A 16,518-nucleotide genomic window follows, 5' to 3' on the forward strand; every position below is an offset into this window, starting at 1 on the left:
TAGGCAGGAGAAGAGGAAAGGAATCAAATAGGGGCTACAGAGGCATTTAAGGAGTAAAAAACCTAGGTGCCTATTATTAGTAGTTACATTACCCAGTTAACTCACAGGTAAATTTCTCCTAGCACCCATACAGTAGAGACGTATTTGATCTCAGTCTCTGAGCTGCATTGCTGTCTATAATTAGCACCATGATTTGACATAAAAGTCAATATAAAAATATTGGAACAGCAACCTCCATCTGAATTTAAAAAGGCAGTATTGTGAAAAGCCGTTAGCTAAATGCATCACTATGCTCAGCAATACTGCACAATTAACAGATTCAGCTCTCCAAACTTCCATTAAAAGCAATTATTATTCATTTATCAAGAGCAAGAAAGCCCCACTTCACAACACGAGTTAAAATGCAATTAGGTGCAGTAGGGCAGAACAAATTTCTCAGCACAGAACGGGTTACAACAGCACACCCAAGCTTCATGAGGCTTGCTAGTCAGACTCATCATTCTCTTAGGACATAATAATGCCACTAAATATGCTGGATCATTAGCAAAATTACATAGCCAAAGAAGGGCAATATTAATAGAGCTCTGTAACATTTTATAGGAACAGCAACTTGTTAAACATCACTAGGAAATAATTGCATTACAGTCAGATGCATGAACTCATTATGTTTTTAACAATAGAAGCTGGGCAAGCTATTCACTTTGGAGAATTCTTTGCATTATGCTCCCTATCACGGGCTCGGGGTTCATGGATATGGGGAACCAGCCTCCCTCCCCCCTGGATTTCTTTTACAGCAACACAATAGAAATGGATGCAGAATTCTTTGGCAGGCTGGGGTTAACGGCAGCATTGTCTTCCATTTCATGACTGTACACAGATGCTGAATTTACACTTCTGAAATACTTCTCATTTTATACCCAGACATGTGTATAAAAAGGGAATCAGAGAAGATGCCACCCAGTGACACGCAGCGATTCATATTTCTAAAAGAGATGACACCGTTAGGACTGGATATACCTTTCAAAAGCCTTAACACCTCGGACCAGCATTTGGATCTCTTTCCCTTGATTTCAAGTTGCATGGGACAGCTGAAATGTGAGTCAGTGCTTAGAGGAGCAGGTGTTGGAACAGAAGATCATAGCGGCTTGTGAGCTGGTGATCTAAATATAGAACGTCAGGCAAGAATTTAGCTCAATACAGTCACATGCTGCTTGTGGGCTTCCCATAGACATTGGGTTGGCCATTGTGAGAACAGGATGCAAGATAGTTGGGCTGTATGCCACCAACTCAGCTCTGGCCAGGGGACTGCAAGGAGACCAGCCCCACCAGTGAAGTAAACCTCCTTGCACCAAAAGGCCAGAGTGGTTCATTCCACATTAAGCTTCTGGGTTGGGTGTGAGGAGCTATGAAACTTGCTCCTGTTGTATAGAAATCACTTTTGTTTGCCTTTATTTCAACTTCAGCAGCTTGAGACCAGGATGTGCAAATAACTGTCTCATTGATCTGGTCTGCATGTACAGTTGTACCTTGGATCCCGAATGCCTTGTGACTCAAACGTTTTGGCTCCCAAACGCTGCAAACTCGGAAGTGAGTGTTCTGGTTTGTGAACATTTTTTGGAAGCCGAACATCCAACGTGGCTGACGTGGCTTCAGATTGAGTGCAGGAAGCTCCCGCAGCCAATTGGAAGCCACATTTTGGTTTCTGAACGTTTTCAGAAGTCGAATGAACTTCCAGTTCCATTTGAGAATCAAGGCACGACTGTAATCCTAAATTAAGGCTTGGCATTATGTGCTCAAGCCTCGAGCTTGTGCATTCCCTCTGCCCTTCCAACATGACCCCAAGCAGGAGCTAGGCAGTTTTCAGTAACCATGGTTTATTATATCATAGACAAACCAGAAACTATGGTTATTCTTAACTATGGTTGGAAAGGGGCGGTATAAATTTACTACACTAAATAAATTACACATAGGCTGAGAAAGCGTGTTCTCCCTAACAGAGAGCACGTGTTGCGGTTGGGGCAACAAGCCACCATGCCATGACTAGGCAGATTGGAGAGAGACCCAAGCCTCTTAAGGGGTTAAGATTGGGTTGCTGGGGCAGATTTGCTGTTGCCAAATTGGAGGAGGGGTCAGAGTCTTTAAATACAGGGGACAGACGTTAGATGTCCTCTTGGCCGTTTTGCATCGGATCACATGGAGCACTTGGACAATCTTCTCATTGTTTGGTTACATTTCTTTATTTCTTTATTTTCCCTTTCTTTTAATCCTCTCTAGTCCCTTAAATAATCTAATTCCCCCCCTTTTTCCTGTTCGATTTCCCACCCCACCCCTTACCCTGCCCTGTGGGAAGATTCTCCCTGTATCCGTGGCTTGCCTTTCACAATAGGGAAAGAGCCCCCGTTAGGGGCTTTCTTTCGCAAAAGGTTTCCCCCATTTCTCTCGTTGAAATTGTGGGGCTAGTCAGGGCTGTTCCCAGCTTAGCTGGAATCACTTTCGTTTATAGTATCCCCGAAGGTTGGCTTTAATTTGAGTGTGTGCAGCGCTGTTGGCCAAATTTTAAGCTAGCCTTGGGTGGGAGCCCTAATTTGGCTTCCTTTAATATTGCTATGAGACTAAGATTCTCAAGAGCAGAAACAGGGAGGCCTATTCGGCCTGCACATTAACTTCCAAGCCTAAGTCTGCTACAGGTAGCATTTAATTGTTAAGTCTCTGACATGTGACTCATTCTCACTATAGGAATGTATCTGCTTGCAGGCCCAGTTGCTCCTAATGTATATCTGAGGCAGACAGAGGGCCCCAGAGGCTCTCTGTGCCTCCAAGGATTAGAGCACTCTGTATATGCTCTTGAACTATGCCATTTCTGAACAAGTTTACTTTCTTTAAGTTTGTTTTGCCCTGATAGTGGCTAAAGTGTAAGACTAGGACCTGGGAGACAGGGTTCATACCCCCCTCTTAGCCATTGTTATAACAAAACAAAACAAACTGCTCCTTTTAGGCTATTCTGTTGCTGGGTAGTTCTGCCCATTTGTGGTAAAAGAACTTTGGGTTTTCTTGAAGGGGTGCTTCCTTCTAAAAGGGCAAGCAGGGGTACCTGGACAAGCTGTTGGCTACCTCAACTCTCCTATTTCACTGGAAACATTTATGCCTGGCCTAGCAGGTGATCCTAGGGCTTTGTCCTAGAATTTGATGGCCTGGAAGCGTTTCCGGCCTGAATAGTGTCCCCATGTGGTCTATAAGCATTGCTTTCACTGGGTCAGCGCATAGTGTCGGTAATGCCTAGGTTGCAGGATTGGTCCCTGTATGGGACAGCTGCATGTTCCCCAATTGCTCTACCTGGACACTTAGGTCCTTTTGGTGGTTATCTCACTGCGAGGGATGTAATGGGCGCCACATTTGCAGTATGCAAGTGGGAGAAAGCACCTTTGCGTGCCCGCATTGCAGTTTGCTCTGTGCGTTGCAGGGCACGGCGCTGCACGGGCTGCAATTGCATTGCATTGCGTGAGAGATTTGCAGTTGCATTGCACAGGGGTGTGTGCATTGCACACGGAGTGTATTGTTGCATTGCACGGAGTGTGTTGTTGCATCGTACGGAATGTGCGGTTGCATTGCACAGAGTGTGTGTGTGTGTGCATTGCACGGAGTGTGTAGTTGCATTGCACGGAATCTGTGTGCATTGCATGGAGGGTGTAGTTGCATTGCAGAGTCTTTTTTGCATTGCACGGAGTGTGTGTGCATTGCACGGAGTGTGTAGTTGCATTGAACAGAGGGTGTGTTCAGTGCACGGAGTGCGTAGTTGCATTGCACGGAGGGTTTGTGTGTGCATTGCACGGAGTGTGTATTTGCATTTGCACAGAGCGTGCTTTTGCATTGCACGGAGTGTGTAGTTACATTGAACGGAGTATGTAGTTGCATTGCACGGAGGGTTTGTGTGTGCATTGCACGGAGTGTGTAGTTGCATTGCACAGAGCGTGTTTTTTGCATTGCACGGAGTATGTAGTTGCATTGCACAGAGTGTGTGTCGGAAAAGGAAGCTGGCTCGGCGGCAGCTTTGTCAGGACTTCTTTAGGGGTTCTGGCCAGCGTCAGCCCTGTAAATTTACATACCATGATGGCAGCACAAGATGCCCCCTGCCCAAGCGGGGGCTGGAAGCTGGCAAGCAATAGCTCAATACCTTTTGCCCTTATTCCCATTTTATTTAGGGATCCAGTGGATATCGTTGCTAAAACAAACCACTTGCCTATGGAGAAGCTGTTTGCCTTGAAGGAAGTTATTTTGTAATACTTCCTCTGTAGCAAGTGATGCTTCATCAGATCCGATCTTGCTGGGTCACTTAATTAATCTTCCCACTAGGCCAGGCTGCCTGCGGCCTGAGGTCCCCTTACCTTTGTGTATGCCTACCAAGTGTGGTGAAGGCAGATATCAGGCGATGGTAGCAATTCCTGAATGGATGCAATAGTAGTTCGGCATGGCAGGATACCTTGAACCTGCACAAGGATTTTCAGGTTCATGCTGGTGCTGCTGGATCTTTGCCCTTTGGTTTTATTTCAAGGGCCGCTGGTGTGCAAAGCTATGGCCTCAAGCCCGGTGTGGTGAGGCAATCATGTGACATAACTTTTCTTGAGTTTTCCCCATTGTAGTAGCAGTTCACATGTGGCCCGAGGAGTTCAGTGACCATCGGATCTGCTTTGGGTCTGATAGCCAGGTAGTGGTGAGCGTCTTGGCAAAACAGTCCTCACGCTCCAGCAGATCCTCCGCCCCTCCGCTCACGCTTTCGAACTGCGCCGCTTAAGGTTTAATATTGTGCTTTCTACTCTCCAAATTACGGGATCCTCTAATGATGTTGCTGTCACTCTATCCCATTTTCAGATGAAGCGCTTCAGATCCTGGGCTCCAGACTCAGCTGTTGCCAGTCTTTTCCAGACCACCTGTGGCATTTTGACAACAATTAGTATTTACAGAGAGCAGCAGCCTCCATTTCCCCTTCTGCTTTTAGCTCTTATGGGATGGCCTGGATGGATTTCTTAGCCTTAGGCTGGCAGTCCTCGGCCATTCAGATGAATTAGCCCCCATCCTCTGAGCAGATCCTGCAGTATTTGGTCCACCTGCTGCAGATTGGGCGTGCTGTTATAACTATCAGAATTCAGTCCGCTGCAATGTCTGTTACACTGAAGCTTAATTGTCAGAGACCCTTGTATAAAGTTTATAGTGCGCAGGGCCTTGGAAGGTTGGAATAGGCTCCAACCTCATAGGACAGCGGGCAGGAAGTTTGTCAATTTTACCTATGTAGTATCTGCAACAAGTTAAAACTTGTCTGCTGGTTAAAGATCAAGGCGAGATTCCTTTCAGTAGTCCATTGCATTTTCGCACTGAGGGTTGGGAAAATGGTTGTTGGTGCCAGCATGGGGCTGAGAGTCTGGAGGCTTATTGCTTCAGGACTTTTCTTTATCCTTTGGAGCTTGTCTTTAGAATTGGGAACTCAAAAACAGACTTAGTGGGCAGGAGTGCCACAATCAGGGTTCCCGCCACAAGTGAGGAGGGCCCTTGCCCAGTTATGGATAACAGAATATTTGGCTTTTCATTCCCTGGGGGCTGGCCCGCTCCTAGTGCATGAAAATGGGTTCCCGTTAGCCAGGCACCAATGTGCTTACGTCGTGCACCAGTTATTACGGCCTGCGTCTTGCTTACCGCTGAACATGCCTCATTCCTTTCGAATAGGACTGCTGAAAAGGCTGCAGACTGGGAGCCTGTCAGTAGACAGGATTGTGAATACGGGTCATTGGAAACCTTACGCTGACAAGGGTTATATCAAGAAGTGTCAAATGATGTCTGTGCTGATGCTTGTCTGTTATTTCCTTTTTTCATAGGAGCAGCTGTGCACATTTGGGTCACAGCATCGTACACTAGGCTGGCAAGCATGTTGACGAGTTTAGACTGGGGCGCCATCTCAGTCTTCCTGCCCATGTGAACATTTACTGGATGTCCAGATGGGGAATGCTTTGGGAGGAGATCCTTCCTTTGGTGTAGTCGAGTGTGACCTGTGCGGATCCTCCCGCAGTGCTGGTGGTACAGCTGGGCGAGAATGTTTGCTGTCTTCCTCCAGCATAAGTTTGCGTTCCTGCATGCAAGAGGGCTTGGATTGAGTTGATGGCAGCTCTCCCTGGACTCAAAATAACTTAAGGCATTGGTTCAAGGTGGTCTAGAGGGGGGGTTGGAGCACATGTCCCCTCCAATGCGCAAAGATATTCCATTAAGGGAATCCAAGGATTCGCTATGCTTTTGCCGACCCTTTTCGAGGGGTAGGGCCACACAAGAGTCCCTGGGAGCATTTGGGGGTGAGCTTGAGTCTGATCCTGTTTCATTGCTCCCCCACGCTGTTATTTGTACTGACGATATGGTGGGGCCCAGTCGTCAGTGCTGCCCTGCTAAGGTCAGGTGCAGCTAGTCGGGAACCAATGCCTAGACAAACTACCACTGAGCAGGCCAGAAAGCATGTTAATAAGGCGGGGGACAATAGAATAAAATAAAGTAAATATAATAAAATAAAATAACAAATAAAATAAAATAGGTCCTTGCTTTAGGTGGTTCTGTAATATTGCACCCTGCTATTTTCTTCAGGGCTGTTGCCCTCTTTAGGGCAGTTGGGGTGCATCTTTCCCCTAAGGGGAACGACACCTGGCGGGATGCGATTGCCTTGGGATTCTTTGCTCCCCCACAATGTTTGCTGGTACTGACGATATGGTGGGCCCCAGTCATCAGTGCTGCCTTGCTGAGGTCAGGTGCTGCTAGTCGTGAACCAATGGGGCCTCTGCTAAGGCATGAGAATGGTTTGCCCCTATCAAGACACTAGTTTGCAAAGGTGATGCGTAAGGCGATTCTGGCTTGTGGCGGCACAGCACAAGGTTTCGCCCCCCCATTCTTTTAGGATAGGGGCTGCCACGACAGCTGCCCACTGGGGCTTGTCAGCTGCCAGAATAAAGGATTTGGGTCGCTGGAAATCAAATGCGTTCAAAGGTTATGTTCGCCGACAATTGGTATCTTACACTGCTTTTATTTTATACTTTTATTAGGTTTAGCGGTGGTCCGCATTTGGATGGTGGGGCACAGTATCGTCCATTGGGCTGGTGTCGCAGCACGGCAATCTGGATGGGGTCCAGATCTCGGCCTTCCTCCACACGTTCAGTTGTCCTGGCTGTCCAGATGAGGAATGCGCTGGTCAGAGTTCCAGCCAAGTATCCGGAGGCAGTTGCTCCTGGAGGGGCCGCCACCTGCTATTGTGGTGCAGCTGGGCGAGAACGACATGGTGACCATGGACTGCTTGTCACTACGTGCTGCAATTTTGGAGACGCTGCAGGCATGGGTGCCGACAGCAAAAATATTTTGGTCCAAACTACTGCACCGACGCATTTGGATGGGCAGTCGTTGCCCGGTAGCCACAGAGAGGGCCAGAAAACGTATCAATAAAGCGGTGGCAAAAAAGGTTGGAGAGTTGGGTGGAGACGTAATTTCCCATCCTACAATTCGTTTTCAGGCTATATCCCTTTTCAGAGATGATGGTGTGCATCTTTCGGCCTCAGGGAATGAGGCTTGGCTGGGTGCAGTGGTGGCCAAGCTGAGAGCTTGGTTGGGGTTGTGAGTGGTTTGGCGGTGAGCTGTGGGCTCCATGGCGGTTAGGCATTGGTTAAATTGGTGCTTGGAGGGGTAAGTGCCTACCCCTCCAAATGATGCGATGGGAATTCCGTTAAAGGAATCCAGGGGCTTGCCATTCTTTCGTCCTTTTTCATGGAGTTGAACTTGGGCCGTGCAAGCCCCACAGGAACATGAGGGTGAGTAGTGGGAGATTGATGCCCGACTTCACTTTCTCACCCAATACTTGTTTCCCACCCTGGCTTCCGTTGGTGTCCGGAATGCCAGCTCTGTCCCTGAGGGCATGGACAGATAGTCATAACCAATGCCTAAGCAACCACTCACATTTTTGTATTTAAATAAAGTTGTGGCCAAAATTATGCCAAAAACCTAAACAAAAATTGATGTGTGAAGTGTGAATTTTTTGGGGGTGGCAATTGTGGGACTCAACACGCAAAGCGTGTTCTCCCTAACAGAGAGCACGTGTTGCGGTTGGGGTAACAAGCCACCATGCCATGACTAGGCAGATTGGTGAGAGACCCAAGCCTCTTAAGGGGTTAAGATTGGGTTGCTGGGGCAGATTTGCTGTTGCCAAATTGGAGGAGGGGTCAGAGTCTTTAAATACAGGGGACAGACGTTAGATGTCCTCTTGGCCGTTTTGCATCGGATCACCCGCCCTCCCTCCCCTTAATGGGGTGGTTCTACGGTTCGCTTGACCTTGCTATGCCTGTCATGGGGTCGCTCGCCTTGGTGCGGGGGCCTGGTAGGAATTTTGCCATCTGGCTGATTGGCTGGTGCCATATGGTTTTCGCCTACTGCGTAGCAAATCGTCACAACTTGTAAGGTTGGCGGTTAGGCATTGGTTAAATTGTTGCTTGGAGGGGTAAGTGCCTACCCCTCCAAATGATGCGATGGGAATTCCGTTAAAGGAATCCAGGGGCTTGCCATTCTTTCGTCCTTTTTCATGGAGTTGAACTTGGGCCGTGCAAGCCCCACAGGAACATGAGGGTGAGTAGTGGGAGATTGATGCCCGACTTCACTTTCTCACCCAATACTTGTTTCCCACCCTGGCTTCCGTTGGTGTCCGGAATGCCAGCTCTGTCCCTGAGGGCATGGACAGATAGTCATAACCAATGCCTAAGCAACCACTCACATTTTTGTATTTAAATAAAGTTGTGGCCAAAATTATGCCAAAAACCTAAACAAAAATTGATGTGTGAAGTGTGAATTTTTTGGGGGTGGCAATTGTGGGACTCAACACGCAACTGGGTAAATGTGAGTGCAATTAAAGCTGAAATTCCCCTGTTCAGTTTGATGGGGCACAGAAGTTAGGGCAAGTGAATCAGATCATGCTTTGTTAAGATCATCCTTCAGTACTGTCTTAATGTTATTCACAAAGTTCTGAGAGGAAGGAGCATCTTTGCAGACAAGCAACACTTGAAATGCAAAGAGAAGAGTAACTATTGCTGTAAAACAGTTTATTGACCTATCAATCCTTATGTTCTTTTCAGGATTGAGAACTGCTTACCCTGGGAGAGAAAGGTGAGTGTTAGCTCTTGTGAGCACTCTGCTATTTTATATTAAATTTCCAAAACAGCCCTATTAATATCTATACTCTGCCAGAAAACAATTAGATTAATATTTAAACCCTTTGAGAAAACAATCAGATAGGGATCAAGCAGGTTATTTGACAAGAGACCGTTGGGTTCCAATTCTCACTATTGCAACAATTTCTCTAGATTAGGAAAGCATTTCCCCAGAGTGTACCACAGATTGAATAAAATGTGTATTGAAAACGTAATGAAAGAAACATGATTAAAAAGCACAACAACTTGCTGATAATTATTTCATCATGCCAGAAGAAATGAAGCTATTTTAAAGATACAATTAAAGAGATCAGTAATATAAGGCAATCAAACTCAGCTAATGTACAATGCCAGCCTATTCTAGGGCAAACCCACTGAGCAACAATTCCAAATTACATGGATTAGAACTTTAAAACTTTCCACTTAACTTATGGAAGGAGGTGTGCAAAACAAATATATTGCATAAATGCACATGCAACTTTCAGTATGTGTATATGTATATATATATATATATATATATATATATATATATATATATATATATATATATATTTGCTTTCGTAGAGTTTCACGGGTACAGGAATGCAGGTTTTGGTGTCCTTGGGTGTCTTCCCGTGTAAAAGTTGGGGTGTCTAGGCGACGTTTCGACGAGGTCTCACTCGTCATCTTCAGGCTGGTGCTTTCGGCTTCTTGTTACTGGAACAGAGCAGGATCTCAGTGTTTGAGTTCCTATAAATACTGTTGAGGGGGTGTGGTGTATAGCCTCCAATGTTCTGGGCAGAGAGGAAGTTCCCAGGCTAGTGTGCCTTTTCTTCTTTTGTTCCTTAATTACTTGAGGGATATCTTGAGTGATTTCTTGAGTGATATCCTGAGTACCACTTAGGTGGGTCATTAGGTGTGGATTAGTTGCTAAAGTCTTTGTGTCTTGACCTCTTGAACTTTGTGAAGAGTTTTTCTGAGAAGATGGCTGTACTGCACTTAGTTGTGCTCTGGCTTGGCTTCGTGTATAGGGGCGAGCTGTGGTTTTGTGGCCTGTGTCAGCCAGATCTGTGTAGGGATTGCAGGGGGGTGCAGCATCCGGAGGTGCCACCATGGTTTGGCTACTGGATGGTGTCTGTAATTTATCTGTGGAGAGGGTCTGGGTTTGGGTCTGGTGTGGTTGATTGGTGATGGCGTTCTGTGTGCCTCTGGATCTGGTGTCAGTTTTTGTGGGGAGGGCTAATTTCCAGATGTCTGGCAAGCGGGATGTGTCGTCACGCTTGTTCATGTTGTGAGGGTGTTTCTCTATCTCGATGGCTTCCATGATTATTCTCTTGTGGTGATGTTCCATGTTAAAGAGCAATTTGGAATCTGCAAAATTAATTTCGTGTCCTGTTTCTTTCATGTGTTGGAAAAGAGAGGAAGTTTTTTCTTCTTTTTTGACGGCATTCTTGTGTTCTGCGATACGTGCATTTATTCGTCTGTTTGTTTGTCCAATGTACGTGGCTGGGCAGACTTTGCAGGGTATTTCATAGACCCCTTGGTTTTCCAACTGGATTTTATCCTTGGGGTTTCAGTTGTCAAGTGGTCTTTGTGTGTTTTTTCCCGGAAAAAAACACACACCAACCGCTACTTACATGCACAATCACACCACCACCCTGCACAAATAAACTCCGTAGCCAAGACTCTCATCTCCAGAACCAAACGCCTGGCTGACAAAGACCACTTGACAACTGAGTTACAGAATCTCTCAAATGTGTTAATTGCCAATGGATACCAGCAAAACAGGGTTACGAAGCTAATCCAAAAAGAAACACCCCCCAAAAACCAAGACACAGAAGAAAACAATGGCATGGCCCTCCTTCCTTATATCAAGGGCACTACAGATAAAATTAGCAAAATCCTCCATAAACACAATATCAAAACAGCCTTTTGCACCAACCAAAAAATAGCCAATATCCTCAGAAACCCCAAGGATAAAATCCAGTTGGAAAACCAAGGGGTCTATGAAATACCCTGCAAAGTCTGCCCAGCCACGTACATTGGACAAACAAACAGACGAATAAATGCACGTATCGCAGAACACAAGAATGCCGTCAAAAAAGAAGAAAAAACTTCCTCTCTTTTCCAACACATGAAAGAAACAGGACACGAAATTAATTTTGCAGATTCCAAATTGCTCTTTAACATGGAACATCACCACAAGAGAATAATCATGGAAGCCATCGAGATAGAGAAACACCCTCACAACATGAACAAGCGTGACGACACATCCCGCTTGCCAGACATCTGGAAATTAGCCCTCCCCACAAAAACTGACACCAGATCCAGAGGCACACAGAACGCCATCACCAATCAACCACACCAGACCCAAACCCAGACCCTCTCCACAGATAAATTACAGACACCATCCAGTAGCCAAACCATGGTGGCACCTCCGGATGCTGCACCCCCCTGCAATCCCTACACAGATCTGGCTGACACAGGCCACAAAACCACAGCTCGCCCCTATACACGAAGCCAAGCCAGAGCACAACTAAGTGCAGTACAGCCATCTTCTCAGAAAAACTCTTCACAAAGTTCAAGAGGTCAAGACACAAAGACTTTAGCAACTAATCCACACCTAATGACCCACCTAAGTGGTACTCAGGATATCACTCAAGAAATCACTCAAGATATCCCTCAAGTAATTAAGGAACAAAAGAAGAAAAGGCACACTAGCCTGGGAACTTCCTCTCTGCCCAGAACATTGGAGGCTATACACCACACCCCCTCAACAGTATTTATAGGAACTCAAACACTGAGATCCTGCTCTGTTCCAGTAACAAGAAGCCGAAAGCACCAGCCTGAAGATGACGAGTGAGACCTCGTCGAAACGTCGCCTAGACACCCCAACTTTTACACGGGAAGACACCCGAGGACACCAAAACCTGCATATATATATATATATATATATATATATTGCGGGGTGGGGAGGCAATGCTAAGATAGGAAACCTGAAAGTGTAAGAGGGGTAGTAAGGGGGAAGTACCATAGATCTCTGTGTTTGGCAGGCAGGAGGTACCCACACCTTCAGAAAAAGAGTATCCCATCTGGGACAGCTATCGGTTGATGGGCAGAATAATCCTAAAGAGGGACCGGGAGGGCAAGGAGTCTTCTACTTTATTCAGAGCCCTGCTGGTTTATGCTGGCCAGGACAGAAGATGGGAGCCACCTTTCTTCCCAATATGTGTCATGCCAGCTCCAGTCTGACATAGCTGAGTGTGGAATCCGCAAGGCTGCTCCAAAATGCCCCGTTTCAGTATTTTCTGCAGGCTAGACCCAGCTGGAGAACCAACAGCTTACCACCCACTTTGTCAGAGCTGAGGCCTCGGCAATATAGGACAGCATTGTATGTTCATATGTCACTTGCAAGGGAACAGAAAGCAGGAAGCTGTGGCTATGGTGATTAAGAGGAGATGGTGACATCACTGAGCGTTATGTCAGATAATGAAGCTCACATCAGATCACACCTCTGCTTCCATCAATAGAGAAACTGCAATGCACCCGAATGAAAGAAGAGGGAGGGAGGGAAGGAGGGAAGAAGGACTGGACTCTGTTGCTGAAGAAGAGTGCTATAATCTAAGGCCGTGATGCATGGTGACAGCAGCATGGGCATGGCATGGAGGTGTGTTTAGGGCAGCATGGCTGGTTCCTCCACACAGGGCACCATATTACTAAGGTCTGCCCCTGAAGGAAGCATAACAAGTTCTATCAAGCTACGGTTCTCTGTTTTGGGTCCCCAGGGGAAAGGAGAGGGTTTTCTACATGTGGCGGCATGTTAAGAATTCTGCATATGAATCTGTTCATTTACGATCAGTTCTTTTAAGCAAGATCAAAGCTTGCTTAAAAGATGTTTCAAATTATCATAGTGATGGGAGAGATAAAAAAGGCCACAGAGTCCAGGCTCCTTTCCAAAGGACAGCTGGGATGCTCACAAATCTTATGCACAATGCAGAGGTTACCCATCCCTGCTTTACAAAGACTCTCCCTACACAGGCAACTTTGCTGTGTTTTCCTGTCACTGGATCCAGCCATTTTTGGATGGCAGGTGGACTTTGTTCAGTGATATTATGATATTCAATGAGCAGGTCAGAAACAGCTTAGTGAAGCCGGACAGAATTGGTAATGAGGGCTGGGATTTCAGCCTAGGTTTGCCAGATCTGTATATGAGCGAGCAATCTGAGAGATTGTGTTTAAATGGGTCTTTCAACATTTAATGACATAGTTTGCTGAATAGCTGCAAATCCTTCAGACTCTTTTCAGGATTTTAAGATTTATTGCAAAATGCAGCTTTCCTTGCAGTCTTTAATATAAGAGAGATTTTATTATCAGAACAGTTTGCAATGTGCAATTCCAATTCATTTCCACTAGACCTCTTTCTCTTCTCCATCACTGCTCATTTGGGGGGGGGGGGAGTTTGATTAATCTTCTCCTGTTGGTATTTATATTCATCTAGAACACAGTTGCCACAAATGATCAGGATCATTCTTAAGGTTTCAAATTTGTGATGTTTGTTGTACCCACCCTCTTAGCCTTCCACACCAAAGCTTCACCCCTGTGACACTTGATCACAGCACTTGATTGGAAGACCTTGTCTAACAGCAAGTGGACAGTAACATTGGCAAAATCACAGAATCATACAATTGTAGAGTCAGAAGAGGTCCCAAAGCTCATCTAGTCCACCCCCTGCAATGTAGGAATATTTTGCCCAACATGGAGCTTGAACCCTTGACCCTGAAATTAAGAGTCTCGTGCTCTACCTACTGAGCTATCCCTGCCATAGAAATTGGAATTGAGCCTTCCTTCACCAAACTCCCAACTGGATGACAATGCTGTAGAGGATCTGTCTACCGGTCTAGATTAAGCCCCCCCCCCCCATGCATGCCCTACTAATGTACACATTTTTATACACATTTTCTGGTTGGAGAACTGTGTCACAAAATTCAGCAAAGTGTCAATTTAGAAGGCTAATCGTGTTTTGATTTGCATATTGGTTTGAAACTTGAGGATTAGGTATTTTATTGTTAAAATGCAAAGGCAGTTTAAATTCTATCCCCAATAGGAGTGGGGGCAAGGCAAAATGTGCTAATGGTGAACTACTGCTGCACCAGCCTTGTACAGCCTGGCCAATGGGAGAGGGGGCTCTGATTTTAAAAGCTCAGAAGCCTCTCCCCAATAAGCATTTATTTAAGGCAGCGTATCATGTTTAGCCTTCCTTGGTTGAAATGTACAGTGGTACCTCAGGTTAAGAACTTAATTCGTTCCGGAGGTCTGTTCTTAACCTGAAGCTGTTCTTAACCTGAAGCACCACTTTAGCTAATGGGGCCTCCTGCTGCCGCTGCACCGCTGCTGCACGATTTCTGTTCTCATCCTGAAGCAAAGTTCTTAACCCAAGGTACTATTTCTGGGTTAGTGGAGTCTGTAACCTGAAGCATATGTAACCTGAAGCGTATGTAACCAGAGGTACCAGAGGTGAAACTTGAAAAATTAGAATATTGTGGAAAAGTTCATTTATTTCAGTAATTCAACTTAAAAGGTGAAACTAATATATGAGATAGACTCGTGACATGTAAAGCGAGATATGTCAAGCCCTTATTTGTTATAATTGTGATGATTATGGCATTAATAGCTACTCTGTTCCAAGTAGCATCCTGACCCTTCAGCTTGCCCATAGATGTTCCTTTTGGATTTGGGGTCAGTGCAGGTAAGAAGGGAATAGGAAGGTGTTTGTGAGCACCCTGAGGCATTAACTGGATGGTGAAGAGGGCTTCCCTAGATCAGCGTCTTAGGACAATAAGGATTAGGGGATAAGGACTGGAATCCCCTGTGGGCCATGCCTGCTTCACCCACTCAAATATTAGGGGCTGCAAGGTGTGTGCGACAGAGGTAAGCTTCCTTCAATGCATTTGTGGATGTGTGCAAAAAAAAAACTAGGAGGAGGAACAATGGCAACTGCTGACAGACTTGCAGGCAGGAGGGGACTTGCTCAGAACTGTCTCTCTCTCTGTGTGTGCATGTATGGGAGGTGAGCAGAAGCAGTGTTTTTTTCAGGGGGGCAGACACAGCGGTACGCATACCCCTAAACATTTTGTGAATCTAAGTTTGGCCTCACTGAGGGGCAGTATTTCAATATGAGTAGGAAAATGAGAGTGCCCCTAAACATATTTTTTTAAAGAAAAAAAGCACTGAACAGAAGATTCTGCAATCTCTGTCCAGTTATACATATACAGGAGATGGGAGTTTTACCTGTTGCAAATTTTTTGAAAGAAAGCTTGAGGTCCTGGTTCAGCAGAACTCTGTATCTCATGCTCTTATTCCTTAGTTGGGGAATTAGAACTCCTTTATACGCATTAAATTCTGCCATGCCTTCTTATGGCTACACTTGTATTACTTTATATATTCGCTGAAAATGTGATGCTCTAGGGCATGTGCAGCGTCTCTGTACAGTTAGTGAACCCTTGGGACAATTTACTTACTTACTTAATGCCTTTCATATAAATTTCAAGGTAATTTACAACAGTACTCTAAACTAGAAGCCTGTGTCCCTCCAGCTGTTGTTGGATTCTAGCTTCCATCAGCCCAACCAACAGTCAAGGATGATGGAAGTTGTAGTCTAGCAACATTTAGAGGGCTACAGGTTCCCCACACTTGAGTAAGAACAGCTAAAAATGAGTGTAAAGCTATAACAATAAACACCCAGGGCACAGACTTCAATTTTCCTCATCCAGCTGGAAAAGCTTATCAAAACGTAAGTATAGGCAGTGACCATTTTGTGCATGTCCAATTGATGCGTCACTGCTGACAAATGGGTCCTTTTTGATCCAGAAGAGGGCAGAATGGGGCAGGACAGAATGGGGTGGGGCAGGTTTATGCACAACGCACTAATGAGCGTAGGAGGCAGGAAAGGAACCCCTGTGCAAAATGGTCATTGCCTGTATCTTCATTTCCCCCCGTTAACTACAAATAGTGGGCACCTGATGTATCTCAATAAGATGCTATTCCCCAAGACAGGGGCAGTCTCACTGAAAGCCCTGCTTCCGATATTTCAGGAACTTCAAGGAAAAGCTCTGCAGCAGAACACAGTGACCCACGGAATATGCAAGGTATAAGGTGGTCTCTGGCAGCGTTAAGTAATATTACTGCAGGGTATTCTTAAGTGAGTGTGGGTGTGAGAAACAGATTGTATGTACTGTGTCTGTGTATGTACTGTGAAGTTTCATGGATCTCCAGTTGTGAAAAGCGTATTTTCAATTTAGTCAGCTGCACAAAATTCTCCTAAGGAAGAAAA

The 16,518-nt window shown here is 45.6% G+C and overlaps 1 long non-coding RNA gene across 1 annotated transcript in view; it reads left to right on the top strand.

The window, feature by feature from the left end:
* LOC309370144 overlaps positions 1-16,518 on the top strand; it is a 253,335-nt gene that overhangs the window by 224,411 nt on the left and 12,406 nt on the right. The window contains exons 3-4 of the long non-coding RNA XR_014168442.1: positions 9,135-9,165; positions 16,280-16,333. This is a non-coding gene — a long non-coding RNA (uncharacterized lncRNA). The remainder of the gene's footprint in view (positions 1-9,134; positions 9,166-16,279; positions 16,334-16,518) is intronic.

Source organism: Podarcis melisellensis (genome assembly GCF_964234715.1).
Source record: "Podarcis melisellensis genome assembly, chromosome: 5".
NCBI lineage: Eukaryota > Metazoa > Chordata > Lepidosauria > Squamata > Lacertidae > Podarcis > Podarcis melisellensis.